Genomic DNA, 18912 nt, shown 5'->3' with positions numbered 1-18912 from the left:
AGCCAGTCCCCACAACAGTGGAAGGGTTGGAGGGCACAGAATAGAGGGCCCTTCACAACAGTCGTTATTACTCACAGCTGTCTGTGCCCATGGGGAATGACAGAGGACCTGGGACTAGTGCCTTGGCCTATGAGAATGCAGTTTTCCCTCCCACTTTATGTAAATTCACCCTAAATTTCCTTATCCTTCTAGCCATGAAAAAACTTCACACCCTTTAATTGTGCCTAATTTAACACCATTTCTAGGTCAAGCATATCACCATTCCATTCTGACAACCACACCTTTTTTATCACTGGGCTTTCCAAATTAACTCCTTAAATTTCTACCACACTTCATTAAAAGAAATAAGTAAACAACACTAACCATTTGAGTACCTACAATATGCTTAGCACTTTAAACATATTAATTCTAATTCCTACAACAACCCAATAAAGCTAGAATTTCTTAGCTTCATTTTATACAGAGCAAAGAACTGAAAATCAGTGCCCAGTAAAATATCAAGCCTAAGATCACACATAAGAGCAAAAGTTAACAGCAAAGATTTGTGTGACCCTAAAGCCCATGTTAGTTTCTCTGTATCATCTATCTCACAACCATAATGGTAGCAAAAACCAGCAGATTATCAACTGGATTTTCATTCACATTTGGTCCCACATGCAATCTCCCACAGACCTTAAAAGGTCAATTCATTTCAAGAGGTAATGCATGCCCACCCAAAGCCTCCAGTTCCTGGGAAGCTGCTCATCGAGCTTAACTAAGTTAAATATAACAGCTGTGCCATTTATGAAGCTATTGTAAGTCGTTCAAACCTTTTTTAAAAAATTAAAATTCTTCTTTTTGATGCTTGAGACTGTAATTTGTTTTGCCAACTGGTTCCCTGTTTGGTTCTGCCAGCAGGGGGAGCTACAAGGAGACTGGACAGGTAGATGAGGAAGACAGAACAAACTTTTTCCTATCCCTGTCAGCTTCTCCAGAGCATCATTTCTTTCCCCCAGCAATGGCAGCTCGTTACCATAGCAGTAACTGATTATAGCTTATCGTTTCCCCAATACTCACAGAAACAGCCTCATCATATCACCTCACATACACCAGAACCAGCCAACCATAAGCCCCTCCTAGGAAGTCTGGATCCCAGCTTCACAGAGTTAATCCTCAGGACTTAAAGACATAAGCATCAGCTCTACAGAGGTCTGAATTAAAATTCCAAGGGGTCTATCCTCCAAATTTCTAAGTTTTCATATTTTCAATCTCCTTTTCTTTGTTCCTCCAGCCCTGGATGTAGCAGCTGCTTCTTTGATATTTCCACACGACCGGAGGGTTCTCTTTTAGTAATACACTATTTGGTATTCCCATACCTGCTCAGTAATTCCTTTTATTAAATTCTCTCTGCTAAAATAATTGGTGTGGTGCCTGCCTCCTATCTGGATCCTGACATAGTAGCCAAAACCCTCTGTATATTACTGGTCAAAAATTCCACAGCCATCAGATAGCAGCAGTTCAAGTCCTTGATAACCAACAGTCTCCTCAGAGAACACTGCCTGCTACCAGATTCCAGACCACCTCTACCTGGCCTGACCCCAGAGCATGACCAACTACAATGTGCAGGTGTGCATAAAAGACCCAATAAGAATGAAAGGAGTATACATGGATATATTAAAGTTAAAATATGTGATGGCAGAAAAACTTAGGAAGGATTTAACAACTGGTAACACAAGCACTACAACAGACTTTCAAGCCAATATTCACCTAATTACGGATTCTACAAGATATAAAAATTAGACAATACGAGGATGATGTAGCCTATAACTTCTTCTCAATCTGATATATTGTTGAACACTCTCATGGGGAGTGAATCATTTTGTGGTTTTAAAGACCAATTATAGGGAGACTGCATTCACGGCTTCTCAAAAAAGGATCATGGTAAAGACGAAAAAGTAAGAAATGAGCTTGAACACGAAGGGTGGTTACTATATTGCATAAAGAGGGATGTAAATAGAGGGTTAGTGGGGATGGCACAACTCACAGGGGGCCTGTAACACCAAAAAAAAAAATGTCTGTTTTCTACTATAGCCAGGTAGAAAAATGGGAAAAATCACCCCAGGTTTGCCATCATATATCTTTAACATGGAATATTACTGAATGGATTCTAGAAAGTTCCCTTAAATCAGCTATCAAAAAAAGTAAAGCCCATTCAAGGTAATGTCCTATTGATTTCTTTAATTTGGAAGATGCATCAGGCACGCTATCAAATTCAAATTTGAAATTAACATGAGAAGTGTCAGATATGAATCCTAATACTCTAGGTGACTACAAAAAAAAGACTACTTAGTCTCCATTTAGGGATATAACCAAGTATGCTAGTCCAGGTGTGGTACTAACTATATTCCAAGCTGTTTGCTCCTTGAACAATCCCGTGCTTCAATTCAAGCCCCCCTTTTATGTTATTTTCTCTGCCTGGATGTGACTGCTTTCTCAGTGCTAAAGATCGTGTCTACAACAACACCAAACCTTCTGAAGGGCAATGCTCAAATGTCACCCCTTCCAGGGTGCTTTCTCTGAGCTCTGTAATCAAGTATCTTCTCTTCTCTCATGATACATCTGATCCAAGTCAGTATAAATTTTCCCTACACCCCATGGGTGATTAGATTAGAAATAGCATCTTACCTTTTGATCCTAATGAACTCAATCTTCAAAGCAGTTCAACAGAGCCAGCAAATATTACCTTTATTTTTATAGACAAAGACAAAGAGGTTCAGAGGTTAGGTAACTTAGATCCCAGGTCACACAGTAGAAAATGGCAGGGCCAAAAGTTAACCCTAACTGACTCCAAAATCCATGGATTCTGTTACAGAGCATCTAACTATACCAAATGACTCTTCGACAGCTCAGAGAAAGAGAAAAATAGTCATTTTCCTTTCTTCCAAGCACTAAGCTGTTTGTCCTACAAGAGTAGAATCTATAGACCACAGCCATCCTGAGCAATTCCTACAAAACACTGCCCTCTGAGGAGGAGATGCCCAAGGTGACCTCACTAGAATCTGAGTTCTGCCTCACTACTAGATGACAAGGATGCCGGGCGGCTCCTAACAAATGTTGCTGAATATAAGAAAACTATCCAGGGTCACTGCTAATGAGAAGTCAGAGCATCTTGCCATCTAGCTACAGAATGCCCACCTTATAAATATTACAGATTTGAACGCAACCCAAGACCAGGAGGTGACAAGAAAAAAACAAAAAATTCAGAAACACCAGTGTAAAAATCCACATCACAGCCTCCATACTTCCCAAAAACAAAGTATAATCCGTATGGCTTTTTATCAGTACCAATCAGAAACAAGGAAATAAGAGAAAAAAAGAAAAAGTTACAAGAAGGAAAAAAAAAAAGAAAAGAAAAACAAAACCACCAACTAACAATTATTTCTGAAGAGGAACACATAGTTACTTATTATTCTGAGGATAGTCTTCTTTTTACCTTGCTTTGGCTTTATTGATCTCATTTTGATCAAAGACAAGTGTACAGTAAAAGACGAAGGGTCAACAACTAAATGAAGTGGGAAAGCAAGAGACGAGCATTCTGTTTCAACAAATGGATCAGCATATCTGGCTCAAAAGAACTATGGTGGCCACATAAGAAGCAGATGATCAGACATTAGGGAAAACCAACCTCCATGCCTTTAGTTACTGCAGTACAATGGATTTCCTTAAAGGTAGAAATTGTGTCTTTTGTATATTGGGGGTACTGCCCAGCACAGTGAGGACCACAAATGTTTAGGTCATAACTATAAGTGGAGATAATTACTGCCTAGAAATATATTTTTTCCTATAAATACTTTTAAGTATGAACAGTAAACTCTCATTATTTAAAATGCAAAAAATTTCAATTGTTTGCCCACACTAATTAGGAACTTAGATTCAATCAGATAGGGCTAGGCTCAAGTTTATGCATGTATAACTTATTAATTTTAAAAAAAGTTTGCCAATCGATTTGAACGTAACTAAGGGTTATGCTTAAGCTTCTTAACTGAATTAATATACTGACAGGCAATTGACAGAATTATAAATCTACCATTAGCAAAGAATCACTATGGGCTGCTTCTTGGCAGCAATTTATTGGCCTAGCTCCTCTAATCCAGTAGAGAGGGAGCAAGAGACAAAGTGATGGAATGTTGTTAAGAGGAATGAAGGGTGGGCAAAAGGCCTTTACCCAAATTTGCTGAGCAAGTGTGAAGTCATTCTGGGTAAAACTATATTTAAAAATATAAATTAGTATATGACATTCACTGGAGAAAAATGTCCTGTTCTCGAGGGAGAAAAAGTAAAAAGGAGAAGTTTGATGTGTAGACCAAAAAAATTACAGGATTGGTAAATATATATAAGAAACTAAGAACAGAGAGAATATATACAAAGTGCTATTAGACTGGAGAGAAGGACACATCCAAATTCTTAAAAAATTCAGATGGGCTTCATGAGGAGAAGAAATTTTATTTAAGTCTTACAAGACAACCAGCTGCTAGAGAGACATGCAGAAGTATGGCCCATTTGCGGAGTAAGATTTGGGGAGCTGAAAAGCTAAGTAAGGGACACTAAAAAGGAGAAGAGATAGGAGAACCAGGATACCAGTGATCCAAGGAAGAACAGAGTTTTAAGAAAGAAGATGTGATGATAGAGTTAAACATTCAAAGAGGGCACAATAAATACTGAAATGTGCCCGCAGAGCTGGCAAGAACTTTAGTAAAAGCAGCCTCTGTCAGATTTTAGTGGGTAGAATGGTTGATAAAATATCTAAAATATAGATTGCCAAGCTTTTCAAGAGAGCCAAAAGGGGGTTATAAGGTCAATGGGAAACAATGCATTTTGTTTTAAAAATAAGGAAAAATAATCTTTATTGAATGAATGAATAAATTAAAAGGTAGATGATAGATAGAAGGTTGAAATAATTATTGTCAAATCAACGACTGAAAGATTTGATCATGAATGATTCATAAATATTCTACTCCGTCCTGCTAATCACAAAATGTATGATCTGAGACTATATATGTGTCTACAACAGGAACTTCAACTTATTCATCTCTGTAGCCCCCAGCACCTAGTACTGGATCTGACATATGGTACACACTCAATTATAATGTTTGTTGAATAAAATTACTTGATCTCTCCGGGTTTCAATTTCTTCCTCTGTTTAAAAAAAGTGGCTGGAAGTAAATCATGTTCCTTCTGGCTCCAAATGCCTGTAAGTCTGTAAATGTTTCATAACATGGATCAATTCCCTATTATTCCTTGAAAATGTGTTAAGTTGTAACATTCACATTCAACCAAGGGCATGAGCACACCAAAGGTGCATCCCTTAGCCTAACAGTGAGAACATGTGATATTCTCAAGATCCTCCTGTGAGGTAAATATCATCATTAAATCAGGTCACTGAAAGGAAATAGAGACAGATCTCTTTAAAACATTTTCTGAAGATAGATCTCTTTTGCCCTCCCCTCTCCCAATATAATTGTCAGTCTGCACAGATTCGTACTACTTAGAAATCTTTAAAATGTAAAAGAAACCTTTAAAAGTTCATTTTAAAAAATTCAAAGGTAGTAAATCTGCAATTGTGTAAATGTCTTATGTCTTCTAGGCCTAAACTGTTTAAGTTTTAATCCAAATTGGGAGTAGGGAGGCAGGAAAGGAGGAACAAAATAGAAGGGAAAGAAAGAGCCAAATTTCAAAATTAGAGACACCACCTATATCCGCAGAGAACTACAGAGAGGAAGTACTTGGGGGACATTAAGACCTTAGAATTAGGATCACAAAGAAATCAAATAAGTAATCAATTTCCCATTATTATCATCAAGAAAACTACACAACCTTAAAATTAGATGGTATCTGTATCCAATATTAGTGTGAAAAACTAGACATGCCAGATAGAACCTGTCTCTGAAGAGGCAGTGACATAAACCTAAGCACCTCCTTCTAGTACCATCACCAAAATTATCTACCTATGAGAGGAAAATCAATAGCCAGCAATAGCTGTAGTTCTTTCAAGACAAAGTTGTTGACTCACGACCACCACAGGTCCCTTACCCCTATTACCTCAGATCTTTTAGCCTTTTCTAGAACTTATACTCACTTGTTCAAACTTTAGAGTTTAAATATAAAATAATTGGACCCATCCGAATGGGGTTTGAACAGATGAATGGACAGCAACTATTGTACAAGCTGAATCCACAGGAAATACATCTAAGATACAGGTTTTAGCAACAAGGTTTTTGTTTGGGATCATTCTCGAAGAACATGGAACCAGTTTCTCAAATAGCAATGTGTTCGTATTTGGTAAATTATCATCCTATTTTCTTCTTATATTGATCAGCAAACATCTATTTAGCTGCCAATTGCATCAATAAATTCAAACTGAATGCAAGAACCACTGTTTAAAATTTACTGCAGGAAGAAAAACCCAACTGAACAGAAAAACATTACAGTGATTATTTGTATTACATGAAGATTCTTTTCTACATAGGAATTTTAAAAATGATTTATTTTATAGTTATTTTCCCAGTGCATTCAAAATATAAATTATGTATTTATATTTTAGGAACATCACAATGAAGAGCTATTCTTTGTCAACTTTGTGCTTGCAAAGTCTTTAAAATGTGTCTTTGTAAATTCAACATATTATAATTAACTTAACACCAATAAAGCTAAAGTGTTCAAGAGCTTTAAAAAAAAACGACAACAGTGATCCTTTTCCATCGTATTTCTCCAGCTGTATATAGATAAAATGATCAATGATATCAACCCTCCCACACTCCACATCAAGTTTATAACCTAAGAGTTGTGAGCAGTAGGGGACCAGAGAAATAACTAGAAAGTATTCCAATGAGCAGAGAGATACATGACAATGACAGGAAGCTCAAGGTATATATATACCATAGGCTCACTCACAAAGAAATGGTGGAAAAACTGAAGTAAATACACAAATATGCACCTATCATAAAGGGTCTTCTTATTCAGACAACCCGGATAACTTAATATCTACTTAATCGTTCTAAATTCTTAGTAATTTATCTCTTTTCTCAGAAAAAAAGGCAAGCAGTTAAGAAACCTACAGCAAAGGATTAAAGGATAACCAGGAACAGATCAAAGGAAAAGCAGAGAGAAAACCAATTCCTGTATCTTGAAGAAAGGGCTGTTATCCCAAATCCAAAATTCCGTAACTCTTGTGCAAAGTTCAAGTACTACGAACCAGCAGAATATATGGCTAACAAAGGGTGGACAAAGAAAGTGTTCCAAAGGAAATTTCAAGTGAGTCATACTCAGTAACCTAGACAATTTCATTTACTAATCTAACCGATCAATGTATTTTATTCAAGAAGCCATTAAGAAGACATTGCATATGTCTAAAATATACAGTGATCTATCTAAAATGAAATTCAAGAGAAAATGATATGAGTAGGCAACCAAGAAGTTAGGAGATGATTATGATTACTGAATCATTATATAGATCTTCCTTTTACTTTTTGGTATATTAGAGTAGACAGTGGGAAATACCTGAAATTTTCTAAACGTAATCCAGCTGCCTTGATCTCTGAAAATGACTGAACAGCCTTCATCTGGTGCCCTTGTAACAGTAAAAACTTTGAAACTGACGTTTACTTGTACCCATTTTACCTGGTTTTTCTTTAGATTCTTATGATTAGTAAATGCAGCCCCTAATGCTTATTAATAAAGGGCCTTGTGTCAGCCCAGAACTAATCCACCCCAATTCCAACTTATCTTGTAAATCAAAATTGAATCTAACCAAAGTGGGCCTGCCTGACATGCTCAGCAGCTTAGATTTTAACCTACAAGTGACCTATAACGTCATTATAATACTAAAAATCACACTCACATCCTATTAAGACTGTCATTCTCTTACATACATTCTGTGACTAAGCATGTACTCGATCTGCACAGGTTCGCCTCTAATTACATTATCTGGAGCCATTGTGCTCATTATCTTAAAACCTGCCCATCTTCTGATCCTATAAAACTATTACGGATACTGCAGCTCAGAGAAACAGATTTTTGGGCTGATAGGCCATATGATCTCCTGCTTTGTGTTTTGAAATAAACTATCTCTTTGTAACCCCAGTGTCTTAGGAATTTGTCATTTGAGCATTGGAGAGAATCCACCACTTCTGTCCAGTAACAAGTATGAAACAGACCATCCATTACAGATGCATATGTACACTGCATATGCCTAAAATACACAGTGTATATTTTAGATGTAACAAATTTAGATGTAACAAGTTTAGCCCCAAACTTATAAGGTGAAATGTGGTAAAACCCCAAGTCTTAAATATAATCATAGAGGACAAACATTACAGAAGAGAAAACAACAAACAAATAACAAAAAACTGGTTTGCTCCATGCTTCAGGTTTAAAGAAGGATCCTGAAAATATCCCTCACATTTTTTAGACCTCTTTCTAATGAAAGCAGGTGTGAAGGTAGAAATCAAAATTATTTTATTTTCTTCTGTACATGCTTAGAAAGCAGAGAGGCAAAGTAAGTACTAGGACTAAATAAACACACTGCATAGCTTGTATTATTAAGTCAGCCAGATCTTCTGCAATCTCAGTTCAACTTAAATTCAACGATCTGTGCCAAGAGCCAGATAATAGAAAATTTAAGTATCTAATACATATTGTCCTTAAACATTATCCTGTCAGCCACCATTAAATACCATTTTGCTAACCTATAAAATTGAAATTTCAAATCTAGGGATTGTACAATGGTTAACTCTGGGAAAGCATTCAGGGCTGTAGACACACATTTGAGGTTTTGCAAATAAACATTAAAAATCAATTCAACAGCAAGAATGTGAACTAAATTTCATGACTATCGAACATCTAGCAATTGGTTACCCACAAAGACACAGCACGGAAGTTCCCCAGTGACCATCAAGATTGAGCTTTGTTAAAGAATGTCATCCCACCACTAATAAACTTGTATAAAGTATTTCCCTTCATTGCTTTTTTGAATAGCATGTATCAGATTTCACAAGATGAATATCATTTCTGTCTCTATAATTGGAACCAACTCACAAAATCAATAAGCCATTAAGCAATCTCAGAGGAAGACTTCAGGTCTCAACCTCTTTTCATAGTTCATTCATTAATACTTACACTTCCCTTTCCTTCCTTCCACTGGACAATTAAAAGGCCCTCCGTTAAGTCAGCCTCCATTTCATTACTATCAGGTTTCTTCAGGTCCTTCTGCTGTCACACTGTTGGTGGCTTTCTCCAAAACCTATTCTCTTCCAACACTCCACATTTCAACAAACAACCTTTTCCATTTTCCCTGGTTCCTTCACAGCCTCACATTCCCAAGCCCTCTGCCAATTTTACTGTTCTAGAGGTTCAAGAACACATGTTTGTGAACTAGGCCAGCCTAAGATGAAGTTTCCCCCAGTTCTTAACAAAATGAAAAATATAAAACAATACAGTGAGTTTGGGCTTGGATAAATTTGCATAAATTACTCCAAACTGAAGGACTATTAGTCTGAAATTATATCTTTCTACTTTTTTGGTATTAGTTGTCCAATCTTGTAAGAAATAATGATGTCAGAAGAGGAAGAGGGGAAGAGGTACTTCTCTCAAACTTTCAAACTTAGGATGAGTTAAGAGTTTTCTAGAGAGAAGGGAATGAGAGAATGCTCAGTGGGAGTCAAAGGGCAGATTATCAAGGGCAAAGATGTTAACCTATAGGATACAGAAATAAAACTTTTGGGGAAGGAGAATGACATGATTTGAATTTTACCAAGACCAATTGAACAATGGCGTGGGACAATAAATTGCAGAAAGTGATACTTGAAACTGGGAGTCACAAAGCTTTAGCAATAAACACGACAAGAGATGAGGCTTCAATTATAGAACCAACAATAGGGGATGGGGGTGGGACAAATTGTGAGAGAATACTCTGAAACTTAAGTTAGTTACTAAACCACCTATCACAATAAGACTCACATGTAGAAACTCAATCAAGATTAGTACCTTTCTATTAATTTTGTTTTTATACGTAGGAATATTCATCTAGCTATGATTGGATTATATCATAAATATCAAGAACCCAAAAGTTCAATTGAACGTGCTTCCCGTCAGCACACGAAAAATGTCAAGATAAAATAGCTGGTGTATATTCCCATCTTAATGAACATTAATTACCCAAGTTCAAACTACACTATTTTATAACTTGGCTGAAGTCACAATCAAGCCAGGAGAAATGTTAGAAGCCCTCAAGGCAAAACATAAAAAGATCTGGGTAGACAGGTCCTCAACAAATCCTTGCTGGTTAAAGAGAAATTCTTTCTTTCTCACGAAATGTCATGTGAAGCAAAAGAGCAAAGAGAAGTTCAGGCTAAACTCCAAATATGGCTGCTATGAGGGTCTCCAGGACTGCGTAAGTGTGCTTGGCTTAAAGCCAGTCTCTTAGCTTTGGCAACTTAATTATCAATGTGTTAAAAGCACTCAACCTCTATAATAATAAGTATAAGCATATCAAAACTAAAAATGGAAGAAAATCCATCTCCCTATAACACTCAATAGCTTTTTTGTAGCACTAAGCTACTGTTAGTCTGTTAAGACAATATTTGTCAGGGGAAGGGGAGAATCACAGCATTCTGGCTAATCACTGTCGCTGATCAGCATCTTGTCAATCACCAGGGTTAGAAGTCTGTTCCCTTTGAGCAGAAAATTATTCATATCTAATAATGCTTTGAAAGTCTAAACACATTGAAGTAGACAGAATAAGGGGTATCAAAGAGGTTAAGTAACAGCTGTCAGACTTCACTTCTGTAATAGCAGGTACCTCAGCTCAGTGTCTGCTGGGAACTGCAACTATAGCTCTACGTATTGAAATGAGAAGGAGTGGTACCATACTGGAATGTGATCCATGCATGCCTCCAAAGTTAAAGTGATAAAACCCTTTAAAGGAAATAATAGGGGAATTTGATTTCTCTCCCCAATTTCTTATGAGCAGATTCTTAGAGTCCCTACTCTCCTACAATATCTTTGTTGAATTAAAGAGGAAATCACTGGTCATTTACATCACTACACAACCACCAAAAGGTCTCTTCCTTATTTAGCAAAATGGGGAAGCATTTGAAAACCTCAGTCCAGGCCACTGAATACAATATGGTAGAACTCCTCAGAGGCAGGCCACCTGACAACCACCCCACCACCACCAACCACTGCATGCACAGCTTCTCGTATTGGCTATAAGTTCCAGTATGCATGTCCTGCAACCATACACAGAGGTCTGTGGCCCTGGTTTGCAGAAGGAGGCACAGTACTCCAAGCGGTGTTTTAGTCACTTTCTCTAACTTCCACGCAACTTTAAAGACCTAAAAGGCTGACTGAATTATGACTCTCTTGCCAAATTAATAGTCACTATGCTGTACAGTAGCCAATTAATGTTTATTTTCGGCAAACTAACAAGCCATATTTGCATCTAAAGGACTAACACCTATGACAGAATGAGGCTTAAATAGAAAAATAAGTTCCCAGGGCTTTTTAAAGATATCTTAACCTCAAAGGAACTGTACATCTCATCTAAAGGCCAGTATCTTATCTTGGCAAAAGAAAGGACAAGCCAATTTCAGAATGTAGGGCCACTGTATTAGTTTGCAAACTCTTACACACATATCACAGAAACCATTTGTTCTAATTAAGACCTTTTTAAATTAACATTTTTTTTTCCTCCTGGAAAACAATCAAACCTTAACTGTGATCATTCTCAATAACTACAAAGAAGGTCACCATGTTTAAATTAATCTCCCCTGCTTTAGAGAAGCAATCAAGAAACAACAGGAAATCACACAGGTAAATAAGGCATTGGACTAAGAATAGTTGCTGACGATCTTACCAAGCAGGGCATGAAACTACTCTGTCTCTTAAAAGATGTGCAACTTTGAGTAGGATCAGAGAGCTACTATGAAGACATCAGAAAGTAATCTGGGTAAAGTTTTGTGGGAATGTATCTTAATTGGAAAAAGGGAATTTGGGTCAGTTTCTGCAGATAATTACATAATTTTAGTATCTTGTGTTTTCCTCTCTGTGAAATGATTACTGTAAATAATCCAGGTAATTATTTCCATGTATTTTATGATTTTACAAATCTGAACATGCTTTGGAATACTTTCATTACTAGTGGAATGTTATTTAATTCTGATTGCTTTTACTGTTAATTACTAATGAGAAGGGAAAGCTCTATCAAATAATAAGCACCTGGCTAATTTGCAATAAGACTAGCCAAAAGAAATTCCTGGAATAAAACGTAGCACTTATAAATGAAACCATGAAATAAGGTTCAGATTCTGATTTCTATTCCAAATGAAAAGATTAGAGGAGCAGAACAGTTTTCTTCTTCCTTTCTTAACTGCTAAGGAGTTGCAAATGCTGCTATTATCTCTGCTCCTGCAACTTGGCATAATTGGGATGAATAAAGGAAATTCAATATCAGAGGCAATAAACTAGCTTCCATTTTTCTTGATGAATTCTACAGTTCAATCATATCTAATATCATGGGAGAGAAAAAAGGCAGTCTCATCATGTGGTATAAGCAACTTCAACAAGACCCAACTGAGTGACTTGTAATGTGTATATGGAAAAATAAATGTCAATGTATTGCTTTTATGTGGGTTAATCAATCAAGCTCCTCATTTTCATGAATTAAATGAATTAAAGTCTATGAGTTGGAACAGAACCTGAAATTCTTCTGAGTTCGTCCTCCCGCTCACTGTTCAAATCCCTTGCACAATATTCCTACCATATAGTTATTCAGTCCCATGCCTAAACTCCTCCTAAGGTAGCCTACTCTCTCAATGGGCACCTTTCTTAGCAAATTCTTCTTCATATTAAGCGGGAATACGTTTCCCTATGACTTGCATGTACTGATTCTAATTTTATCCTTTGATGTTGGACAGAACAAACCTAACAAACTTTCTCACTGATAAGGTACTACCATAGTTTCTTTGCAGTGCAGCCTAATAAACAGATCATAAAACTTGAGTTTTCTGTAGTTCAGTAGGATTCTAAGCCCTGCCAGAATCCTTTAGAACTTGCTTTTCAACCATAGGACAACTTAAGCTACTAAATCCCCAGTGCATCATAAAACCCATCCTTCATAAACTAGACTGACTGTTGCTCTGGTCTTCCACCGAATTCGATAAAAGGGGCTCTAAAATTAAGCATTTCTTCTTGTCACTGTCTAAATCTGCCAGTCAAGGCACTGAAACAACTGTAGCAAAAGAGATAAGAGAGACTAACAATGCCATTATGATTGGTAAGTTAAACCCTAAGCAGCAAATACTGGGATAGGCTCTTATAATGTCAAGAAGAATTACAAAAGAGGCTATTTTTGAAGTCCATATTTGAGATGTCAAAGAAAACAGAAATAAAATAATGCTAGGGTGGGCCACGGTGGCTCAGCAGGTAAGAGTGCTTGCCTGCCATGCCCGAGGACCCGGGTTCGATTCCCGGTGCCTGCTCATGTAAAAAAAAAATAATAATAATGCTAAAATTCTTTCTGCTGAAATTCACGTTGTTGCCTTGCATAATTTAGCCTTTCTGAGCCCCAAACAATATATGTAGCATCAGGAGACTTGACACACACATTCTAAAAGACCCTGACAATTTTGAAATTATATCATCCTAACTGGTAAAAGGAATGCAGGTACCCATCCTACTATTTCTTCCAAAGAACAGGGTCCTACTTATCATGACCTTCTGTTTACCAGGTTGGCTATATTTCACATGTAGAAGCTATCACATTTTAGTCAAGAAAGCTAGTATGATGTGAGAGTAATTATAAAACACATGAGAGGGGGTGCAAGGGTAGTTCAGTGGTAGAATTTTTGCCTGCCATGCAGGAGACCCAGGTTCGATTCCTGGCCCATGCACTTCCCCAAAAACAAAACAAACAAGCAAAAACTCAACAAATGGTGCTGCAATAATGGGATACATGGAAAAAGAATGAAATGTGAGCCCGCCATACAGCATACAAAGAAAAAAAAAAAATATATATATATATAAGAAACAAAACTACCACAAAATGATTCAGTCTCTTTATAGTAACAAAGAGCAATTCCTGAACCTCTCATTGCTTCAAGGAACAGACCTCCAGAATGCTCCATTCTGGGGATACAAAAACAAATCAAATATGAACCTTACCTTCAAAGGAGCTAACTCCCTAGTAAATAAGATAAGACACGCACCTATAATGCAAAATAGAAAAATGATATCATAAAATACATATACACAGATAAAATGAAGTGGCGTTCAGCAGGAGATTAGTTCTGACACAAAGGATATGAAGAAGCTTCATGGAGTTGGTCATATACACCTTAATACTTGAAGAGTGGGTAACACTTGTACATAGATAAGGGGCAAAAGCAAATCATACTGGAAGCAGATTAGGAAAAGGATGAAGGGAAGAAAGCATGAACCATGTATGGAAAACACAATCCGATTCGGTGGGATGGTGCCATCTTGCCCAATGGGTACATCGCTGCCATTTCTTCAGCTGCCAAATCTTCAGCAGACAGGACTATCCTATTTTGCTTTTAAAAGTTTAGGATAAGGGGGTGCAAGGGTAGTTCAGCAGCAGAATTCTCGACTACCATGCGGGCGACCCGGGTTCAATTCCGACCCTTGCACTTCCCAAAACAATGAGAACAACAACAATAACAACAACAAAAATTCAACAAATTGTGCGGTAATAACAGGATAGTCACATGGAAAAAAGAATGAAATGTGACCCCTACCATACAACATACAAAAAAAAAGTATTTAGGATAAGGAGAGTGGCAAAATCAGAAGTAAGTTTCAAGATCATCTAGCAGCCACATATAGAGCCAGAACAGAGGGGGCATAACTGAAGATATGAGGCCAATTAAGAGAGTATAGTGATGGAGGAAAGCTGTAATTAGGACCAGAACTACACAAAAGTTGTACAGCTCAAATGTACACTGTCCAAACCAATTTTAGATGACTCCAACAACCATGTGTACCTAGCTTTCATGATTTACTCTAGTGTAATATGTCACTACCTTTCATATCAGAGAGAGAGAACAGATTTCTTTTTGTGTTCAACAATCCCTTCCTCCCCATAGTGCAAAGCTAAGCTAACAGAAAATCTTGTATGCAAGTATGCAGGTGGCTAACTTGCCTTATTAAATATGAACTAATTAGGAAGCACATTATTTGTTAACTCATTAACATAACAAATCAACCTAAAATGACACTTGAGAATAGGCCATTCAAAATGAAAGCCATGATTATCAGTTTAAGTCTTTCAACAGGAAAAAACTCACTAGACTTCAGGGAAGCATCCAGGAGCTCTTAACTTGGTGAGGTGATGTGCAGTAAATGAAAAGCTAGAGGCTGTTTTAGCTATCTTCTTATTTAGGGATCCAAAATGAGTCAAAGCTACTAAATATGCATGACAATAATAATTATTAAATAACAACATAATATTTGAACATGTGAATTCCTAATATGCACGGGTACCCTGTGACACCAATTAGACATAGGGCTAGTCATGCAGGTCAGCTGGACTGCAAAATCTGTCCTCATTATACCTCACTCAATTTAGAAATTATCATAAAAATAATAAGGCAAGCATATAGAAGACAGATGTAAATGGGACTGGGAAGGGGTAAACAAGGCACTGACCATGTGAACAGAAAGAAGCATAATGAAAAACAAGGGCAAACTTCTGAGAAAGTCCAACTTCATCTTTGGAGACACTAGGCTGAGCAAGAGTGGCTGTGAGGAGGAGATGTTTTGTTTTTAGCAAGGCCTCTGGGCCACCTTCAAGGTAAAAGGCAGAGTTACAGGTGACAGACAACAAAATCATAATCTTTCAGTGTTTTTCTTCGCTCAGTCATAAAATGTTCTGAAGCTTCTTAGGTGCTCTGCTACATCAAGAATTCCTATGCTGTAGCATAAAAACCTCAAAAATCAAGTGATTTAGTTTTGCAAACCGACAAATATATTGCACTTTCCTTTTCCACACCTTGAAATATCTTCTATCCTACAGTATACTATGGTCATATGTTTTTGAAATCAAGAATGCAGTATCTACTTTCATCTAGTATAGAAGCAATCCATTTGCCCATTTCTGACCCTGCTCTGTCTATGAATATGGACAAGTGAATTTCCTCTTCCACATATCAGATGATCTAGAAGAAAATAAAAAACCCAAGTCTATGCTATAAGACTAACAGCGCCTCGATTTCCAGTGTCCTCCTCTACCAAACCCTCCCTAACACTAACAACTTTACCAACTCTTCCTGACTTTGTTGATGCTTATTTCTGCCAGTGCCAAGATGATATGTGGCATATTAGATACCAGTCTCACGACAATCTTAAGTTTCATTTTTCCTAAATTCAACTCCTGACATACGAAGGCTTCATTTCATCTCTATAGGAATTCTTCTCCACATATTATGGGGAGGGTGGGCAGGAGAACACCGTGAGTGGCTTAATCACAAGATGAAACTGCAACAACTGAAACTCTCCTCTTAACAAGCTAGGATTAGTGGTTAATATTTTAATATAATAGTTACAAAATTCACCATTGGTGAGGGAGAATAAAAAGGGTCCTACTGATTAAAAATTAGAGGTGAGCAGGGAAGAGACCACAGGAGAAATGTGTCATAATTCTATGGATGATAACAGAAGTACAGAAGAATATGCTTTCCCTGAACCCACAAGATCTCCATGGTAAAAGGCCAACACTTTCTTAAAACTAATGGGTCCCTGATCAGAAATCTATGTTTCTAGTTGAAGTTATATGGGGCTCACTTTCACTAGCATAAGAAAGTTAATACCCCGCACCCCCCCAATCAATCCTCATTCCTACTGCACTGAATGCTTGGTTACAAGGTAACAGCCAATGTTTCATACCATCATCACGGTATTTGAATGTCTAAATGTCACAGTAACTGGAATTATATGCACACACTCAAAAACCCTTTCCTTAATTTCTTTACTACACTTCGATGCATTTAGACAGCACTATGAGCACATATTTTACATGACACTTATAATTACAGACCTTTGTTACACCAAGAGGGGCCTCTTATTTTAATTAGACATTTATGGGCACAAACATGCATATATATTCCAAAACACCCCTGATTCTTAATCCATCCGTAATACCCACTTTGATTAATAAGAATTTTCATTCTCAAATATATTGTTCGAATTTGGAAATTACTTTTATAACCAGAATAGAAAAACTAAAGCTTTTTTTCTTTTTTAAGTCAGAAGAGAATTTGCTTCCTTGGGGGTATTAGTTCTATCCTTTCAAACCATCATCATTTTAGAAATGTTTTATGATCTTTAATATACAGTCATTTACACAAACTAGTGTTCGTATACCAAATAAGTCAGCATAATCCAGAAGACCATTAAAAACCTGATGCCCATTCTCTAGGTTTTCAAATGGAAAACAAAATAAGTTTCATTATTAAATAGTGAAATATACTTATTGACTGAAATCAAGTGATTACATCTATTATGTCACTAAGGAAGAAACTGAAGACTTGAGTTATGCATTATCTAAATGTCAAAGGAATGCTGAGAGATTGTCATTTTTGTGGGACACGATTCAGGGTTCTTTCTGCTATAATGCAAATGTATCAAACAAATGTCTCTGGTCCATATGATCTGTTCACCAGATAGTGCCTAGAGATATCTATTTAGGACATTACTTAGTAATTTAAATACAAACTATAAGTTTAATTATTTATTTTTACACAGCATGTAAACAACAGTGTCAAAGTGGCCCTCTAAAAGTAAGCTGTACTATCATATTTGTCAGTATTGTGATGGAATAGATGGAAATGGGGGGATATTATCTGATGACTTCTAAAAATAACCAAAATATGGGTTATATTTAAGGAATGAAGACAAATCTGGTATAAGCAAACTAAATCTAATATACTTCATTTCTTCCAACCTTTAAAATGATCATCTAAAAAAAAAGCCAAGATACTAAACCTGTTTTTTTTTTTCAAAGATAGAGCTCTCTCTCTCGAACTGAGGACACAAAGCCCACTATTTACAGAAAGGATTTTGCAAGCAAAGAAAGAAAATTTTCCCATAGGATGGATAAAGAAATACTAAACCTTTGTCCACAAGAAAGAGTATAATTATCTGTGGTATTTAAATCTAATTTTGACTAGTTTGAAAAAGGACACAGACTCTCACAGTCTCCTCCAGGTCTCAGTCCTCTAAGATTCAAGGACGTAGAAACTTCTCTTTCTTTATCTTGGTGAAGGTAAACAACATTATATCTAAATGAAATTTCACTGAAATATATGCTCCACTCCTCTAATGTTTTTCTGCACTGATTATATTTGTGAAGACGATGCTTCTGATGCATTTAAGTTAGACATCAACTTTCTAGCAACCGAAATTCTCAAATGTTACATAAGTTCTGAAGTGTGACATAAATTACCCAATGACCACGAAAACCCAATAATGAACAATGAATACCACATATTTTTAAATACACTGTCAGGCCCGAACCAAAAGAACCTAGGTGCCCTAAATCTGCTGAGCAAACCACCAAGTCGACAGAAACAGAGATGAGAGTAGAGGTTAGAACAAAATAGTGATGCATAATGGAGCTAGCTTTCACATTTAACCAAAATCAAAGATACCAGTTGTTGTAAGACAAACTATTATTTTATATGCCACTGAAAATACAACTCTCGATTATGGCTGTAAATTTTGACCCCAAAACAGTGAGGGAAAAAGAAAGGACTTTTTGAGAATCAAAGAACTGTGGTAATCTCCATAAAGAAGGCAGGATATATTTCATATATGTAAAGCTTTATTTTTCATCTATCATAGCTGAAAAACCTTATTGACAAG

General features: G+C 36.7%; 1 protein-coding gene and 1 non-coding gene across 3 annotated transcripts in view; one reads left to right on the top strand and one right to left on the bottom strand.

The window, feature by feature from the left end:
• SND1 (staphylococcal nuclease and tudor domain containing 1) overlaps positions 1-18912 on the bottom strand; it is a 499108-nt gene that overhangs the window by 346647 nt on the left and 133549 nt on the right. The gene's annotated exons all lie outside the window — the stretch shown is intronic.
• Positions 13855-13925, top strand: TRNAG-GCC (transfer RNA glycine (anticodon GCC)). Its single transcript has one exon. It is a non-coding gene; the product is annotated as a tRNA-Gly (tRNA).

This window comes from Tamandua tetradactyla, chromosome 1 (genome assembly GCF_023851605.1).
Source record: "Tamandua tetradactyla isolate mTamTet1 chromosome 1, mTamTet1.pri, whole genome shotgun sequence".
NCBI lineage: Eukaryota > Metazoa > Chordata > Mammalia > Pilosa > Myrmecophagidae > Tamandua > Tamandua tetradactyla.
This window is presented reverse-complemented; position numbering and strand designations above follow the sequence as displayed.